Source organism: Dromiciops gliroides, chromosome X, assembly GCF_019393635.1.
Source record: "Dromiciops gliroides isolate mDroGli1 chromosome X, mDroGli1.pri, whole genome shotgun sequence".
Taxonomy (NCBI): domain Eukaryota; kingdom Metazoa; phylum Chordata; class Mammalia; order Microbiotheria; family Microbiotheriidae; genus Dromiciops; species Dromiciops gliroides.
The window spans coordinates 44,733,635-44,751,197 of record NC_057867.1 but is presented as its reverse complement, the minus strand read 5'-3'; the positions used below and the strand labels follow the sequence as shown (position 1 = coordinate 44,751,197).

At 43.8% G+C, this 17,563-nt stretch overlaps 1 protein-coding gene across 1 annotated transcript in view; it reads left to right on the top strand.

Moving 5' to 3' along the window:
* The window catches only part of LOC122733938 (elongin-A-like), a 60,622-nt gene that overhangs the window by 12,842 nt on the left and 30,217 nt on the right, over window positions 1–17,563 (top strand). The gene's annotated exons all lie outside the window — the stretch shown is intronic.

The window sequence follows — 17,563 nt, the reverse complement described above, 5'->3', positions numbered from 1 at the left end:
CCACTTTGTACCCTAACAGAGCTTTCCTTAAAGGTATATGCTTGGTCCAAGTGCACACCAGTGCTTAGCACCTCTGTCTCTCCTCTGGCTTTTGATGGAAAAGATTCAGAGGATTGGAAAGACCATGTGAAAATGCTCCTCTGAGCACGGGTCCTTTTCTGTTCCCTTCTAGAGAATGTTTCAAAATGGAGAATCCAGCATGGGTTGGCTTTGATCATCCGTTCCTTTCTTTCTAGTCAGAGAAGCCATCCAGTGCAATGCTCAGATTCCCTATGGGGAGTGAGACTAGAGTGTTGGGGTTAATGTAGGCTATTTCCATGGGGCCTCAGGGGAATGCAGCTGGGCTGTGTGTTATCTTAATTACCCAGACACCAGCTAGGCAGGGCCTGGGAGGGTTTACAAAGACATACGTGAGATAGGGATTGCTTTTTTTTCAAATAAACTAACAGTTTGGATTAGAAGGGGGCAGTAGCTGGAGTTCCATCCATTGTCATGAGAACAGGAAATGAGCTTCCAGCCCCATTTACTTAAGCTTGGAAACTCATCCTCTGATCAATCAATCTATCAATTTACATTTATTCTTTTTTTTTGTGGGGCAATGAGGGTTAAGTGACTTGCTCAGGGTCACACAGCTAGTAAGTGTCAAGTGTCTGAGCCTGGATTTGAATTTAGGTCTTCCTGAATCCAGAGCCTGTGCTTTATCCTCTGTGCCACCTAGCTGCCCTCTTTTCTTTTTTTTTTCTTTTTTTTTAACTTACATTTATTAATCGCCTACTATGGGTCACAGGCACAGTGCTGAGTGCTGGGGAGACAGAGACAAATATGAAACAGTTCCTATACCCAAGGGGTTTCCATCCTTTTTGGGGGGTGAGAAGAGCATGAACCCTTTTAAGAATATTCAAAATATGTACAAAGTAGATTCAAGGTGATTTCAATGGGGAAGCACTAGCAGCTGAGGTGGGATCAGCAAAGGTGTAGGAGGTAGCACAGTTATCCCTTCCACATTGTAGGGGTTAGGGGTGTGGCACTCCAGTGATCCTTCACAGGGAAATTGGTGATGTGGGGGTCCTTAGGAATTCCTCTTTAAACAATTACACCCTCGGGGGGCAGCTAGGTGGTACAGTGGATAAAGTACAGGCCCTGGAGTCAGGAGGACCTGAGTTCAAGTCCGGACTCAGACACTTAACACTTACTAGCTGTGTGACCCTGGGCAAGTCACTTAACCCCAATTTCCTCACCCCCCAAAAATTAATTACACCCTCTTATACACAGATCCAATTAGAACAAAATAATATTTTATTCAGGCGCTAGAGAAAGGAAACCAAGAGAGAAGTCCTTGGATGATTCTCTGAGATACCTATTCCTCGAGCAGGAGAAAGGAAAAAACCAACTTCTATAGAGGACGGATGGTGGAAGGACAGATGGGGTGATCATCTGACTGTGGAAAGTTCCCTTACTGGGGGTGATCACCTGAGGGTGGAACATCCCCCACTGGGGGTGGGTGGGCAGGGAGAAGTTGAGTGAAAGGTGACTCTGATCTCTCGAGTCATCTCTGTCCCCCAGGTGCCACTTGGGCAGAAGCCATGCCTAATAGGCTCATCTCTCTTGCTTGAAGGTGTGTCTGTCTTCTCAAGGAAGCTGGCCAGTTTAAACTTAAAATAGTCCTAACCCCATAACACCACTGTATTCCCATAACATGAGGAATAGCAAGGAGATCATTTTGGCTGGACTGCAGAGTAAATGAAGCAAAGTGATGTATAATAAGGCTAGAAAAGCAAATTAGAACCAGGTTGTGAAGGACTTTAGATGCCCAACAAAAGAGTGTGTATTTGATTCTAGAGGTAATAGAGAACCGCTGCAGCTTATTGAGCAGGAGAATGACATGATTATTTGGCATCTTGTAATAGACTTCATTGTGGCATGGAGGGTATCCTGGGTTCTTGAAGGCTCTGCTAGTGAAACAGGAGCTCTGGAAAGTACTAGCAAAGAATCACGGAATTGCAGAGTTGAAAGAGCCCTTAGAGTCCAACCCATACCAGTGTTAAAAGAAATCTAGGTTCAGAGACTTTGTGCACAGCAGGACAAGAGGGCCTTCTAGAACATCCATGCCAAGTGGTCACTCAGTTTTGCTAGAAGACCTCTGGTGTGTATGTTGAAAGGTATGGGAATGAAGGGGGAGTTTTAGTTTTCCAATTTCACAATCCTATCATCCTTTGCAGGATGTAGCTAGGGCTGGCGCTAAATGTTGGCGGACAATCTGATGGAGGCACACTGTGACTTCCTGGGTTTTTCAAGGCTCACATGCCCCTGAGTCTCTCTTTCCCCCATCTGACCTGCCTCTGTGCCTGAATTGACATCTCCAGTCACTCCTCTGGGTCAGGGCATTAAAGGGCCTAGTGAATGCCTTAGGGTAGGTGCCACTGCAATGGAAAAAGTAGATTGGCAAAAATCTAGAGGAGGGCTTCTTCACCTGGGGGCCTGGGACCTTTTAAAAATATTTTTAGGGGCAGCTAGGTGGCACAGTGGATAAAGCACCGGCCCTGGATTCGGGAGGATCTGAGTTCAAATCCAGCCTCAGAGACTTGACATTTACTAGCTGTGTGACTCTGGGCAAGTCACTTAACCCTCACTGCCCTGTCAAATAAATAAATATAAACTGTATTTCACTATAATTGATTTCCTTTGTAATCCTAGATATGTATGCATTATTCTGAGAAGGGGGTTCCACCAGATAGCCAAAGGGGCTAATGACACAGATAAGGTTCATAATATGTGCTCTAGGTCAACAGGGCACCCTGAGGAAGGGTAAGTGTAGGGGAGGATCACCATGGGGAGGCCCCTGGAAAGCTGGAAACCGTAAGAGGGCACTGTGCACCTGAAAGCAATAACCCAGAGAGGGAGAGTCATTTTTGAACAAGTGTTCAAAATTGGCACGGTAGAAATGGCCGAGCCCCATGTGGAAGTCTCTGTTCTGTGACTAACTTCCTCAGTTAGACTTTAGAAAAGTCACTTCCCTACTTAGGCTCTCAATTTCTCCAGCTGTAGAATGATGGGAGAAGGGGTGGATCTACTCCTTGATCTCCTTGGCTCTACTAATATATGATTCCAGTGAAAAGCATTAGAGAGGGGTAAAACAAAGTGCTGGGTGAGGTCAGAGTGGGGTGGTCATTAACAACTAGGGAGGCATGGGAAGGCTTCCCAGAGGAAGAAGCATCTTGAGTTGGATTTCAAAGAAAATGGCAGGGAGATGTGAGAAGTCCAGCTTGGCTGGGGCATAGGATGCATGGAAAGGAGTAACATGAGATTACACTGGAAAGGCAGGGTGGCATCAGACAAGGGAGGGGGCTTGAATGCCAATCAAAGGGATTTGACTTTAATCAGTAGGCAACAAAAGTTGGCAGAATAAGGGGCTACGTGACCAAATCTGTGGAGAAGAAAGATTGTTATGTCATCTAAATAAAGCATTGGATTTGCTTCCAATGGAACAAACCCTAAAATATTAGTGACAGGAGGGACTTTATAAGCTGAGTCTAAGCCCTATCTTTTTACAGATGAGGGCACTGAGGCCCATGGAAGTGAAGTGATGTCCCCAGGGTCACACATAGGATCTTAGATCGAGAGCTGGAAGGGCCCTCAAGTGCTACCTAGTCCAACTTTAGCTTCCTTCCTTTTACAGAGGAGGATACTGAAGCCCAGGGAAGGGAAGGGACTTGCCCAAGGTCACAGAGTTCACTGGTGTCAGAGGTGGGATTTTTGTGCCTATTTAGGATTCATCTCATTACACCTTGAAGCAGGCAACCATTACGGGCTTCTAGGATAGACTAGTCTTGTGTGGCTAAATACAACCTGAACAGGAAATGGGGTGTATGTGTGTGTAAGATGAGGGTGGCTCCCCCTCCCCCCAGACTCCAGAGGTTTCCTCAATGCTCAAGAAGGGCAACAACTCTTTTTTTTTTGAGGCACTTGGGGTTAAGTGACTTGCCCAGGGTCACACAGCTAGTAAGTGTCAAGTGTCTGAGGCCAGATTAGAACTCAGGTCCTCCTGAATCCAGGGCCAGTGCTTTATCCACTGTACCACCCAGCTGCCCCTGAGGGCAACAGCTCTTAAGCTTTTAGCTCTTTGCCACTGTAAGAAGCTCCAGTCCCCAAGCAAACCCTCAGAAGGCAAGGAGGAAGAGAAATGGAAGGCTGGAAGCATAGGTGACATGCCTGGAGAAGGCTTCTGGAGAGCTGGGCCACCTCCCCGTTCCAGACCTTGAGTTCAGCAGCAGCAGCTGCAGCCATCTCTCAGCGCTGCCTCCCCTCTCCCCCAGCAGCTCCTCAGACACAAAGTCTTCTTTCCCACCTTGCACAGGGAAGGCAGGCCTCTGGAGCCACATGCTTGGTCCTTAAGAAGGAGGCCAGGAAACCTGATTTGTTTTTTTTAACAAGCAGATGCCTCTGTGCTTCAGTTAGAAAAATCCCTTTCTGCCTTGCTCCATCTTTTCTCCTCTAGCTCTTCCGGTTCTCCTCCTTGGTTCCTTTCCCCATTTTCCCTCTCCCATCTCCCCATCTGGCTTCCCACTCCTTATATATTCCTCTGAGAGGATTAGGGTTATTGTAGAGAGGGAAGAAGAAGGCATGTGGAAGGAGGAGGACAGAGGAGGGAGGAAAGAGGAGTTACTTTGATTCAACCCACTTATGGAACTCTATGTGCAAGGCTGCCTCTGAGGGAGTAGGGGGTTAAGAATGGAGTCAATGGCTAAGAAAGACAGTGCATGTAAACCAAACATTTGGAGAGTTTGGGGGCAGTGAAAAGAAGCTTTGCTATGTTGTTGTTGTTGTCGTTGTTGTTGTTGTTGTTGTTGTTTTTTGTCTAGGGGATGTTGGGAACAACCAAGGAGCCAATGACAAGAGCAAAACGGAAGATGCCTGAGTAGACAAGAGTGGATCAAGAACCTGGAGAATTGATGGAAGACCTGGAGAACATGAAGTGCACACATGGCAGTCCCCAGACCAGCATGGGGAAGAAATAGTTTAACCCTTCCCCTGCCCTCCCCCAAACAATTCCCTCATGCCACAACCCTGGAAAAAAGCCTTAATTATCCTTTAGAGCTATAATTTTACTTATATAGGATACCACATCCCTAGAGGTCTCTGTATTAATGAAATGAAAAGTTAAGTTTCCATACCTATCCCTAGCCTCCAGTTCACTATGTGAGTTGCTCCCAAGGATTCAGCTTAAAACAAATAGAGATGAGTTTGGTTCTTTATCTGTGTAAGTTAGACTTTGTAAGATGCTACCAAAGAATTCAGCTTCAAATAAATATGAATGAATTTGGTTCTTTATCTGTGGGTTACCTTTATTGATAAGTTGTAGCTGTGGCTGATGACTTGGGTTCCTGAAGTCAAAGCATGGGATTGTAGGTCTAGAGGTGGAAGGGACAAACAGGGGAGGACATTGAGGCAGACAATTTAAAGGGCTTGCTATAGAGCTGGAAGGGACCTCAGAAGCCATCTATTCCAACCTTTTCTTTTTACAGAGGAAGAAACTGAGGCACAGAGAGTCAAAATGATTTTCCCAAGGTCAAAAAAGTAGTTAAACATGAGAGTCAGGATTTGAACCCAGTTCCTCTGACTCTAAGGCCAGTGCTCTTTCCAGTGTACTTTGTTGTTCAATCTTTGTGACCCCATTTGGGGTTTTCTTGGCAAAGGTATCAGAGCGGTTTGCCATTTCCTTCTCCAGCTCATTTTACAGAGGAGGAAACTGAAACAAACAGGGTGAAGTGACTTGCCCAGGATCACACAGCAGTAAGTGTCTGAGGCCAGATTTGAACTCCAGAAGATGAGTCTTCCTGACTTCAGGTCTGGCGGTCTATGCACTGCAGCACCACCTAGCTGCCCACCTCTGCGGTACTACACACCTGTAACTTTCGGCATTTGGGATAAGGATTGGTTTGTTCAGGAGGCTTCTACAAGGAGGCAACTAGGAGGTTGGTGGTGACCTTAGTTCTGATGGGGATGGGCGGGGAGGCCTTATTTGGAGGGACTACATCAGTGAAAGGAAGAAATCTCATGACCATTGCCCCAGCACTGTCCCAACCTAGATGACTTCTAAGTTTTCTGTAGCATGGAAGGGAACTCAAAGGATGTCCTAGGCAGCAGCCATTCAGTAAGCTGCATAAGCTGATCTCCACGTGGGTTTGTACTAACTGGAGTGAAACCAAAGTTTGTCACCTCTGGCAATAGCCTTTCCTTTACATACGTCATCTCATTTTATTACATGATACTTCCTCTAAAGTACACTACTATCTTAGAGTCAGAGAACTTGGGTTCAAATCTTATCTCTGACGCTAAATACTTTTGTGACCTTGGACAAGTCCTTTCCCCTCCTTGGGTCTCAGTTTCCTCCTCTGCTAAACAAGGGGGTTGGACTGGATGGCCTCTGAGGACCCTGCCATCCCTTAGAACTAGGAGCCTAGGGGCAGGTAGGTGGCACAGTGGATAGAGCACTGGCCCTGGAGTCTGGAGTACTTGAGTTCAAATCTGGCCTCAGACACTTAACACTTACCAGCTGTGTGACCCTGGGCAAGTCACTTAACCCCAATTGCCTCACTTAAAAAAAAAAAAGAACTAGGAGCCTATGTGTGACCTTGAACAAGTCCCCTCCCCTCCCTGGGTCTGTTCTCTCCTCTCAAAAATGAGGGGGTTGGACTAGTTGGCCTCTGAGTATTCCAATAACTCTAGGTCTGGAGTCCTATTTGGAGAAAATTAGCATGACCAGACACTTCCAACATCCTCAATCATTTTCATTCCCACTATCACTGAGTCATCCTGAGCAAGCAAGGCTAGGCCAGACTTAGTGTGGCCTCCTACCCCTTGGGAGTATCCCACTCCCCTGAGGTTTCATTTACCTCCTTGAATGAATGAATGGATGGATGGATGGATGGATGCGTTGACAATAGTAGTAAGTATGGCGATAATTGTAGGTAGTAGCTATTATAGTGTTAGTGCTTGAAGTATGCAAAGTACTTTATACATATTTCATTTGATCCTCTCAACTACCATGTAAAGAAGGTACTATTGGGGCAGCTAGGTGGCGCAGTGGATAAAGCACTGGCCCTGGATTCAGGAGTACCTGAGTTCAAATCCGGCCTCAGACACTTACTAGCCGTGTGACCCTGGGCAAGTCACTTAACCCCCATTGCCCTGCAAATAAAAAAAAGAGTAATAAGAAGGTACTATTATCATACCCATTTTATAGATGAGATAATTGAGGCTAACAGAAGTTAAGTGACTTGTATAACCTATATCTGATGGCTTACTGCCTCAAGGAGGGGGGAGGGGAAGGAGGGAAAAAGGGATAGAATTTGGAACTCAAAACTTTAAATTAAAATGTTTCTTATTCAAAAAAGGAACAAAAGGGTAGCTAATAAAAATTTCTAAATATAAAAATCATATATGTACATATGTGTATATATGTAGATATATAAGTATATATGTGTATATATATATATGTATCTGTATATCTTTTAGATATACTCACCAGAAAGCTATCTAGCAACCCAGTCTCTATATCTGGTGATTTCAATGATCTTTAACAAAATTTTACTGAAAATGAAAAAAAAAAAAGAAGTTAAGTGACTTGCCCAGGGTCACACCACTATTAAGTATCTAAGGCTGGATTTGAGCTCAGGTCTTTCTGACTCCAAGTCCAGTGCTCTATCCACTATGCTACCTAACCATCTGAATATATAAACATATGGCACTTAGTATGCACCAAGCATTGCTTGGTTTGGTAAAGTTAACATTTTGGGGGTGGGATTGGGGCTACAGGGGGATGCCCTACAACTCTGATGAGCCATGGTACAGGTGGCCCATATAGAATGCCATAAGTCTCCCCACGAGTTTGAGCAGTCTTCAGTCATGAGGTGGAAGGAACCATCTGGGAAAAGATCCAGGATGCTAAGAAGCACAACCAACTCCTGGTGCCTCTGCCCCCCAGCCATCGGCCATGGCATCAGGGATTGGGGCCAACAGCCTTCTGAAACAAGTGAGCTTGGAGCTGTCACCAAGCCCAGAGCCAGGAGGTGGTTTTCTGCCTTTGCTTCTACTGTGATACCATCTATAGTACCACCTCCCATGGAGGGCCAAGAGGCTCTGTGACAGAAGGTAGGAATCATCACTCCCTCTCCCCCCATCATAACCAGTAGTCAGGTAGTGGCCACAGTAATGACAGATAAGGAGACAGATAGTGCTTTATGGGATATGACTAACATCATTTGATCTTTAGGAGTTGGGTAGTACAGGGGTTATCAGTCCCATTTTCTAGAAAAGGAGATGGAGGCTCAAAGCAGAACTTGGAATGGAACAGGTATTCAAAGGCCTTTGTCATATACTAACCCTCTTAGCCTCAGGCAGTGTTAAAAGTTGTGACACCTTGTTTTATGTTACTGCAATTTCTGGATATTGCCCCTCTCCCCACCCCCAAAGTGAGCCTTCCCTTGTAACAAAGAAAGACAGGCACGCAGATCCAAACACAGTCACATCTAAGAGTGTATGCAATCCTCCACCCCCATAGTCTTCCACCTGGACAAGGAGAAGAGGAAGATCCATTTCCTCTTGAATTGGCTAGGGCCACTATTATCCATTATAATTACACAGCCATCAATTTTATTGTATTGTTCTTTTCATTTGCATTATTGTAGTCATTGTGTATACCATTCTTAAGGCAGTCTTCTTTTGTATGTGGGTGTGTCCAAACAGACTGCACCCAATTTAGTACAAAGATCCATTATTATCTACCATACGTCAGTGAAAGGAGTTTTCATGTTTGTGTTGGACTTTGGGGACACAAAATATGACAAATTAACTTATTCACAAAGATATAATTGGGGGGAAGGACCGCATAAGACTTGTACACAAACAATTAGACAATGAGAGAAGTGTGTAAGAGAATAAACACATTTCTAGTAGAGATGGGAAGGCTAAAAGCCTTAGATCTACAGTTAGAAGTCCCACACTGACATCCCAGTTCTGCTACTCACTAGGGGACAATGAGTAAGGCAGTCACTTCCTTTCTTGGGACCTCAGTCTCCTCTTCTGGGGAACCATTTCGACCTCCAGGGTCTCTTCAACCTTTAATCCTTACAGTGTTGTTTATAGGTTAGCTACTGCAGCTTCTTGGTGTGCCTAGGATTACAGAGCATCCTGGCTGGTCCATATGCCTCTGTCCAGTAGTGTTTGCATAGACTCCCTTGGCCAGAGTCTTAGCCAAGTCTCCCCTCTCCCTTTCTTGCATGGAGTTGCCTTTCCTCTTCCTCTGCCACCCACATCATCTTTATCCTTTTGAGTTCCAGTCTTTTGAGGACCTGAAACACTTTGCTTTTACTCTAACCTAATTACTCTCTTCCCTCTAGCCCAGATCATCACTGGGGGATCTTCTCTTCACTCCAATTCTTTGCTCACTCCAGACATTTGGTCTCCCCTGATAGAGACTGAGGAGCATCCCTCTTTTACCCTCAAATTACTAACTAGAGTTAGTTAACAAATCCTAAAGGAAAAATGCCACCAAGGTCATGTAGCCGGCAGAGGCAATAATGGATGGACACAGAAGGCAAAACCAATAACCTTTGTTCAGAATAAATTTCAACAACACTTTTAGGTTTATAGAGCACTTTCCTTGGGACACCTCTGTAAGATATATAGTACTAGTAAGATGATATTTATTTTACAGCTTGGGATCCTGAGGCTCAGAGAGGAGAGGTGACTTGCCTAAGGTCACACAGCCTATAAGAACTGAGATTTGAACCTTTTCATCCTTATCTTACTTGACACCCTTTGTATTTGAACCAAACTTGCCAACTAGCTCTTCCTGGTTCTCAAACTACTCCACCCCACCTCTGTCCCCATACCCCAAACCATTGTGAGAAATAATAATAAATAATTTATTGGGACCCCTACTCTATTCCAATCAGTAGTAATCAATTTGATATAGTTCCATAGGAGTAGTGATTATAAGTTCTGTCTATATGTTGGGCCCCAGAGCTGTGAACTGCAGGTTGTAAGTTTAATCCTAGGAAGCTAACTAGGGGCCCTCCATCCTTGTTTTATCTTGTCATGGTGACCAAGTCCAGTGTGGTGGAGGTGACTCAATTACATGGAAAGTCCTCCAACTTTTTTATACCTTGAGACCACTCTCTCTTATCCAACATGAACAAGTGACCATCTCATGACCATCTAGTTAGCAAAGATACTCCCTGCTTCACCCAACCTGTGTGTGACCTGGCTGACATACCATTTTTGCTTATTTGGGCTTATGCATCAGATGCCAACCAATGGAATTTCGTGCTTTGTATACTGCTTTAGAATGCCCAGGTAATAAATCTGTGGCTAGGAAATGGAAATCAAAGGGATGCCCATCAATTGGGGAATGGCTGAACAAGCTGTGGTATATGATGGGGATGGAATATTATTGTGCTGTAAGAAATGACAAGTAGGATGATTTCAGAAAGGCCTAGAAATATTTGTATCAACTGATGCAGAGTGAAGTGAGCAGAACCAGGAGAATGTTGTGCACAGAGACAGCAATATTGTTTGATGAAGAACTATGAATAACTTAGCTATTCTCAGCAATACAATGATCCAAAACAATCCCAAAGGACTAATGATGAAGCATACTATCAACCTCCAAAGAAGGAACTGGTATTGATTGAACACAGACTTAAGCATGATATTTTTCACTTTATTTCTTTCATTTTTTTATTTGTTTTTTTTTCAGGGCAATGAGGGTCAAGTGACTTGCTCAGGGTCATACAGCTAGTACGTGTCAAGTGTCTGAGGCTGGATTTGAACACAGATCCTCCTGAATCCAGGGTTGGTGCTTTATCCACTGTTCCACCTAGCTACCCCCATTTGAGTTTTCTTATACAAAATGACTAATATGGTAATGTTTTACATAATTGCACGTGGATAACCTATACCTGATTGCTTGCCTCATTAGAGAGGGGAGAGGGGAGGGAGGGAAGGAGGGTTAGAATTTGGAACTCAAAACTTTAAATAAAATGTTTATTATTTAAAAAATAAAATAGAACATGAAAGAAAGACAAGACCCTGGAAGAAGGGGTCATGTCAGATTGCAATGAAGATCTGGGGTCTACTTCATTAAAGGGGACCATGGACCTTTAATAAAGTGCCATTGACACAGAGCTCTGTCTCAGTCTCTCTTATTGTAGGATGGACAATTTTCCTCCCCAAACCATGGCCCTCCACCTCATCTGAACAGAACTGTTCAAATTCTCTTCCTTCAAAGCCTAGCTCAGGGGCTACCTCTTCCATGAAGCCTTCTCTGATTCTTTCCTTCCCCTCCTACCATTGTCATTTGCGTGGCTCTCTCCTTGGCCATCAGTCTCTCCTTTGTGTCCTGTATGCCCTTCTTCATGTTTCATGTTGGCATAGAACAGATTTCAAGTTGGAAGGAAATCTAGAGGTAATCTAGGCCCTTTATTTTACTGAGGAGGAAGCTAAGACCCAGGGAAGGGAAGTGACTTGCTCAAGGTTCCATAGCTAAGAAGTGGAGGGGCCAGAATTTGAACACAGGTCTTCTGATTCAAAATCCATTGCCCTTTCTAGTACAGAACATATGACCCTTGAATTCAAGAAATGTATCATTCATCATTTTGTAACTCCCAGATCCTAGAACATAGTAAATAATTAATAAATGTGTGTGACCCTGTTATGTGTTCATTAAGTTACATCTAAGTTCCAAAAAACTTGCACCAAGCATGTGGGCAGCTTACTCAACCTCCAGGGAAAAATCTTCCCCACCGAATGAGAACTTGGCCTTCAAGGCAGCATCAAAAAATGAAACATCATTTTTCAAACTTCTTCAAGCCTTCAGGCAGAGTTGACTATATACAGTATGGACTAGGGAGAATGTGATCTCAATGTGTATGTGTGGGGGGGGTGGGGGGGGGGCACTGAGCTGCCAAGGTCATGTGCAAAGCAAGCCTAACACAGCTTATGTGTACTTGAAAATCATCACTCATTTCCACTCAGGGCTTCTTCTGACCTTGAAAATATCTAACGGAAGGTACACAGACAAAAGTCCAGATGTCAATTAAATCATAAGAACGATTGCTGACCCAAGGAAACCTTTTGCTTCTAACCCGTTTAACCTTAATGGGCATGCTCCACAGAATTTCTCTTCTCTTGCAGGGAGGTAGATAGCCCTGTATTGAGGAAGCAGTAACTCTAACATATTCGGGGTTGGGGGTGGGGAAGATAAACAGAACATTGGTCCCTGTAGGCTGAATGATGGTACATCTTTTCTTTTTTTTAATCAAACATGAACATTAAAAATGTGATGCCTGGTGACAGGATGACCCAACCACCATAGCAACGGCCAATGTGTTCTGCCGATAACAACCAAGGGAAAGGTTATGCATATCACTATACTTTAGCTCCATTGGCTAAGCCCTCACATTGTCAGCAACCAGCGAAGAGTGCACATGGGTATGTGGCCATGTTTACACCATCCAAACAATACGATGGCTGAGGTCCAAACTCTGCCTAATGGGGTCACTGCAGTAAAGTGGAAAGCTTACTGAACTTGGAATTAGGAGACAATTTATTTCTGATGCTGACACTAACGTGCTGTGTGCCCTAGGACAGGTCCTGTTTTCAAACCTTGTCTCAACTCTAGCAAATGCTAGCATCTAGTATCTCATTTGGGTGAGCTTATTTGAGGTTCTTCTCATTCTATGTGGGCTGATGATATTGACTAATGCCAGATCTCAGGAGAGCAAGCAGAAATTCTTAATGATATTGGAAATTAATTAGAGTGACAAAAGATCAGCAGGATTGATCACTTTGAGGATGTGATTGGTACTTCTAGAAACCCAATTCTGGAGCAAACCTTTACAATTTCTTCTTCCTTCTTCCTCCTCCTCCTTCTTTTGTTTTTGCGGGGCAATGGGGGTTAAGTGACTTGCCCAGGGTCACACAGCTGGTAAGTGTCAAGTATCTGAGGCCAGATTTGAACTCAGGTCCTCTTGAATCCAGGGCCTATGTTTTATCTACTATAGCACCACCTAGCTGCCCCCTCCAGTTTCTTCTTTATTTGGCTTAACATTATCCAGACCTGGGTAGCTAATGCTAACATTAATTGGAGGGTGGACTTTTTGCTGTAAAACAGATATTGTCATAACTAGGGATTAAGTGGTAATGGGACTTGTCAGGACACAGAGACTAGATACACCTCTAAGGAGGGGGTGGGGAGAAGGGAAGAAGATAATTTTTTTGTTTGTTTTTGGCAGGGCAATGAGGGCTAAGTGACTTGCCCAAGGTCACACAGCTGGTAAGTGTCAAGTGTCTGAGGTCGGATCTGAACTCAGGTCTTCCTGAGTCCAGGGCCAGTGTTTTATCCACTACAGTGCCACCTAGCTACCCCCAGAAGAAGATAATATAATCTTAACACCTGACATTTCAATATAACTTTGTTAACAGTTTCCCTCCAAACAACCATGTGATGAGCATCAGCATTCTTATTTTGCAGAGGAGGAAACTGAGGGTCAGAGAGAGGAACCAATATGCTATGATGAAGTCACCCAGCTGTAAATGGTAAAGCTCAGTTTTCAGTTTGCAAGTCCTGGCTGCACATCCAATGTCCATTCTGGAAGTCTAGGAAGATGGGCAGGTATTTGGCATCAGCGCTGTTGGGAGCTACTGTCCTATCTACAGTTTGTATCTGCCATGGGATCTGCTGCTGTGTTCTGCACACACCTGGTACTTAATTGATGTCTGTTAACTGGGTGTGAAATCGATCAACCTCTTCAGGCCCTGTCTAGAAGCTCCCTTCAGTGTGTGGGCCCTTTCACCTTAGCAAAACTACCCAGGTAGTAGCTGTGTGCCTGCCCAGGAATTTCCCTAGGTGATACTGAACTTTTCAAAGCTGACATGTACAGAATGGATAAGATCGACTTCTAGTCTTCTAGACTCCCCCTGGAACTCCGGACCTTGGGCTATTCAAAGTATGTAAACAAAAGATGCGATTGAATCTTGAAAACTTGGAATAATGGGCTCCTTCTCCCCCGAGTGGGTCAAGGCCTTGTTGCATGTCGGTCATTGTTTAAGTTCCCTCCTTATCATCACCAGCTCAGTGTCCTCCTGGACAGGGGAGAAGGTATCTCTTCAAAAATATTCCTCATTCTCCTGTATGGCCCTTGCAAATGGTCACAGACAGATCGCTTGTTGCCTGATACAGCAAACATGTTGCTTGATGAATGGAATACCCCAATGGGAAGTATCACTTGCATTGGAAAGAACACCAGCTCTGGCAGCAGAGGACCTGGGTTCAAATCCCGCCAAAGATAATTACTACTTGCATGACCTTGGACAAGTCACCTTCCTGGACCTCAGCTTCCTTCTCTGTAAAATGAAGGGGTTGGATTAGATGACCCCTCAGGTACTGTGCAGTTCTAGATCTAAGACTTTTAGTAACAACCTCTCTGGGCCTGTTTCTTGCTAAGATGAAGAGGTGGCTTCTGCAGTCCCTGCCAGCTTTAGATCTATGATCAGAAGTCACTTAACTTCTCTGGTCTCAGTGTCCTTCTCTGTGAATTGAGGGGCTTGAACTAGATGACCTTTAAGGTACCTTCTATCTTTAAATCTATAATCCTTTGTGTAAGAAGGTTAGAGGAGCTATAACATATTGCAGCTCAGTGGAGAGAAAGCCAGCCTCAGAATTCCAATCGTCAGGGCTCAGGTCTTACCTCTGACACATGCTGGTTGTATGACTGTGGACCTCCTTTTAGGGCCCCAGACAATTCTCTTTGCCTATAACAAAATTCAGAGAAAATGCCAATCCATGTTGGTAGAAGGAGTTTTCTCCCCAATGATACCCTACTCTAATGAAACCCCAGGATAGGACCAAAACCAAGAAGTATAAGCAGCTGTGTAGTCCCAGGGGTGGCCTGCTAAAGTAGGAAGAATAAGTGTCCTTTCACGTTGGCAAAGTGCTTTACAGGTACTATCTCATGTGATCCTCCTAATGACCTTGTGCTCTTATTGCTCCCATTTTACAGATGAAGAAATAGAGGCTCAGAAAGATTAAATGTATTTTGCTCAGGATTACACAGTGAGTAAACATGTAGGGTTCAAACCCAGGTCTTGATGACTCCAAGTTCAGGGCTCTATACATTGTACCACACTTGTCTCTCAAAGAAGGAGTACTGGATTCAGACTCAGAAGACCTAGATTTAGATCCCAGCTCTGATGTTTTCTCCCTGTGTAACCTTAAGCCAATCACTTTCTCTCACTTAGTCTCAATTTCTCCCTCTGTCAAGTAGAGTTAATAACCTGTTAGTAACAGCCTAGGGCAACTAGGTGGCACAATGGATAGAGTACTGGGCCTGGAGTCAGGAAGTCTCATCTTCCTGAGTTCAAATCTGGCCTCAGATACTTCCTAGCTGTGTGACTCTGGGCAAGTTACTTCACCTGTTTGCCTCAGTTTCCTCATCTGTAAAGTGAGCTGGAGAAGGAAAGGACAAACTCCTCCAGTATCTTTGCCAAGAAAACCCCAAATGAGGTCATAGAGCAACAGCAAGAACAGCCTGATTTCACCAGTCTGTTGAATGGAGGGCACTTAAGTGATAGATAGGATTTGAACTAGTCTTATTACTAGAAGATGCAACAAGCCAGAATGGCCTAGATGTTGTTGCTACAACGTGGAAACCAGTATCAGAGTACCATTTCTCCTTCTATCTTTGCCCATGTTTATAATGTGGTATTGATTTGTTTTGTTTTGGTTTTTTTGCGAGGCAATGAGGGTTAAGTGACTTCCCAGGGTCACACAGCTAGTAAGTATCAAGTGTCTGAGGCCGGATTTGAACTCAGGTCCTCCTGAATCCAGGGCTGGCGCTTTATCCACTGCGCCACCTAGCTGCCCTTATAATGTGGTATTGAGCAAAGAGACTCAGAAGATGGTCATGATACCACCAGGTAGAATTTCTGGGGAAGGCAAACTAGGCCTCACTTGGATAAGTGCAGAGCAGCCCAATGGTAACTGGGAAAATGGTCCATTGCATCCTTCTCAGTTTATAATGGACTTGATTTATTTGAAGCAAAATATATTTAAGAGATAACTCTATTAGGAAAAGCTAATCTGGGGAAATGACTGTGTCTTAAAAATAATTTCAAATGTGCAATCCTCTTTCCATTCAAGGAAGCAAAATAGGGACAATTTAGGAGTGGTAGAGATGGGAGAAAGAAAAAAGCATTTCTTAAATGCTTACTACATGCTTTTATAAATATTATCCCATTTGGTCTTCATGACAACCCTGGGAGGTATGTGCCTTTGTTATTCCTATTTTTTACAGTTGGGGAAACTGAGACAGATACATTAAGTGACTTGCTCAGGGTTACTCATCCTGTGTCTGAGACTGGATTTGAACTCAAGTCCTTCTGACTCCAGGCCCAGTGATCTACCCATTATCTAGCTGCCTCTAGTTGTGTTTAAGGCCCTCCATAGTCTGGCATCACCATATCTTTCCAGCATTACTTCATGTAACCACACACTCAAGTCAAATTGTTCTACTCTCTGTTAGTCCATCAACAGGCATTCAGCACCTACTATGTACTTTGCTAATTGCTAGGGACATGAGAGAAAAATGAAACAGTCTCTGCTCTTAAGGAACTCACATTTCATCTGGACAGCCAGCTTGTACATAGATAGGATGCCCAGGTAACCCCACTGGATTTGGAGGAGCTGTGTTCAAATCCTAGCTCTGCTATTTATCCCATGTGACCTTGGGTAACAATACCTTTGATTTCTCATCTGTAAAATGAGGGGTTTTGACTAGATGACTGCTGAGGTCTTTTCTAGCTTTCAATTGTTGATTCTATGACCTTTGTGTCTTTTTTGATCCCATTCCTTAGGAATCTCCCCCGATACCTTCCAATTGGTTGTGACCTTTCTCCCCATGGACACAAGTTTGGACAGAAGCCTATTGGATTTGTTTAATTGCTTAATGATTCCCCCCGCCCCAATCCAAAACCAATTTCAAGTATATTGCCCTCTTTCAATCGAACTCTCCCTTGTAACAAACGAAAAGTAACTGACTAGCAACTTCATATGGCAGTGTATACAGCATTCTATGCCCATAGTCCCTCATCTTCCAATTAAAAGATGTGTTTCATCATTTGTTCTCTAGAAATAAATTTGGACTGTAGAATTTAGAGTTATGTGAGACCTTCTAGACTACTTAATTGAGCCTGCTCATTTTGCAGAGAAGGAAATTGAGGCCCGAAGAAGGCAAGAGTTTTACTCAAGCTTGCATAGGTAAGTCAAGATTTGATCCCAGATCTTCTGGCTCCAAATAGAAGATACTTTCTACTACAAAGGCTTATGGTATGTTTTGGATAGGAACAATGCTTGTTGATTGATTGAATCATTGATCATACCTCATCACATTTTAGTTACTTCTGTCCATAAATAAGGAGTTGGCTTCCTAAAGGAAGCACATTTTCTTTCTTTTTTGAATAATATTTTTCCCAATTACATGTATAAACAATTTTTAACATTCAT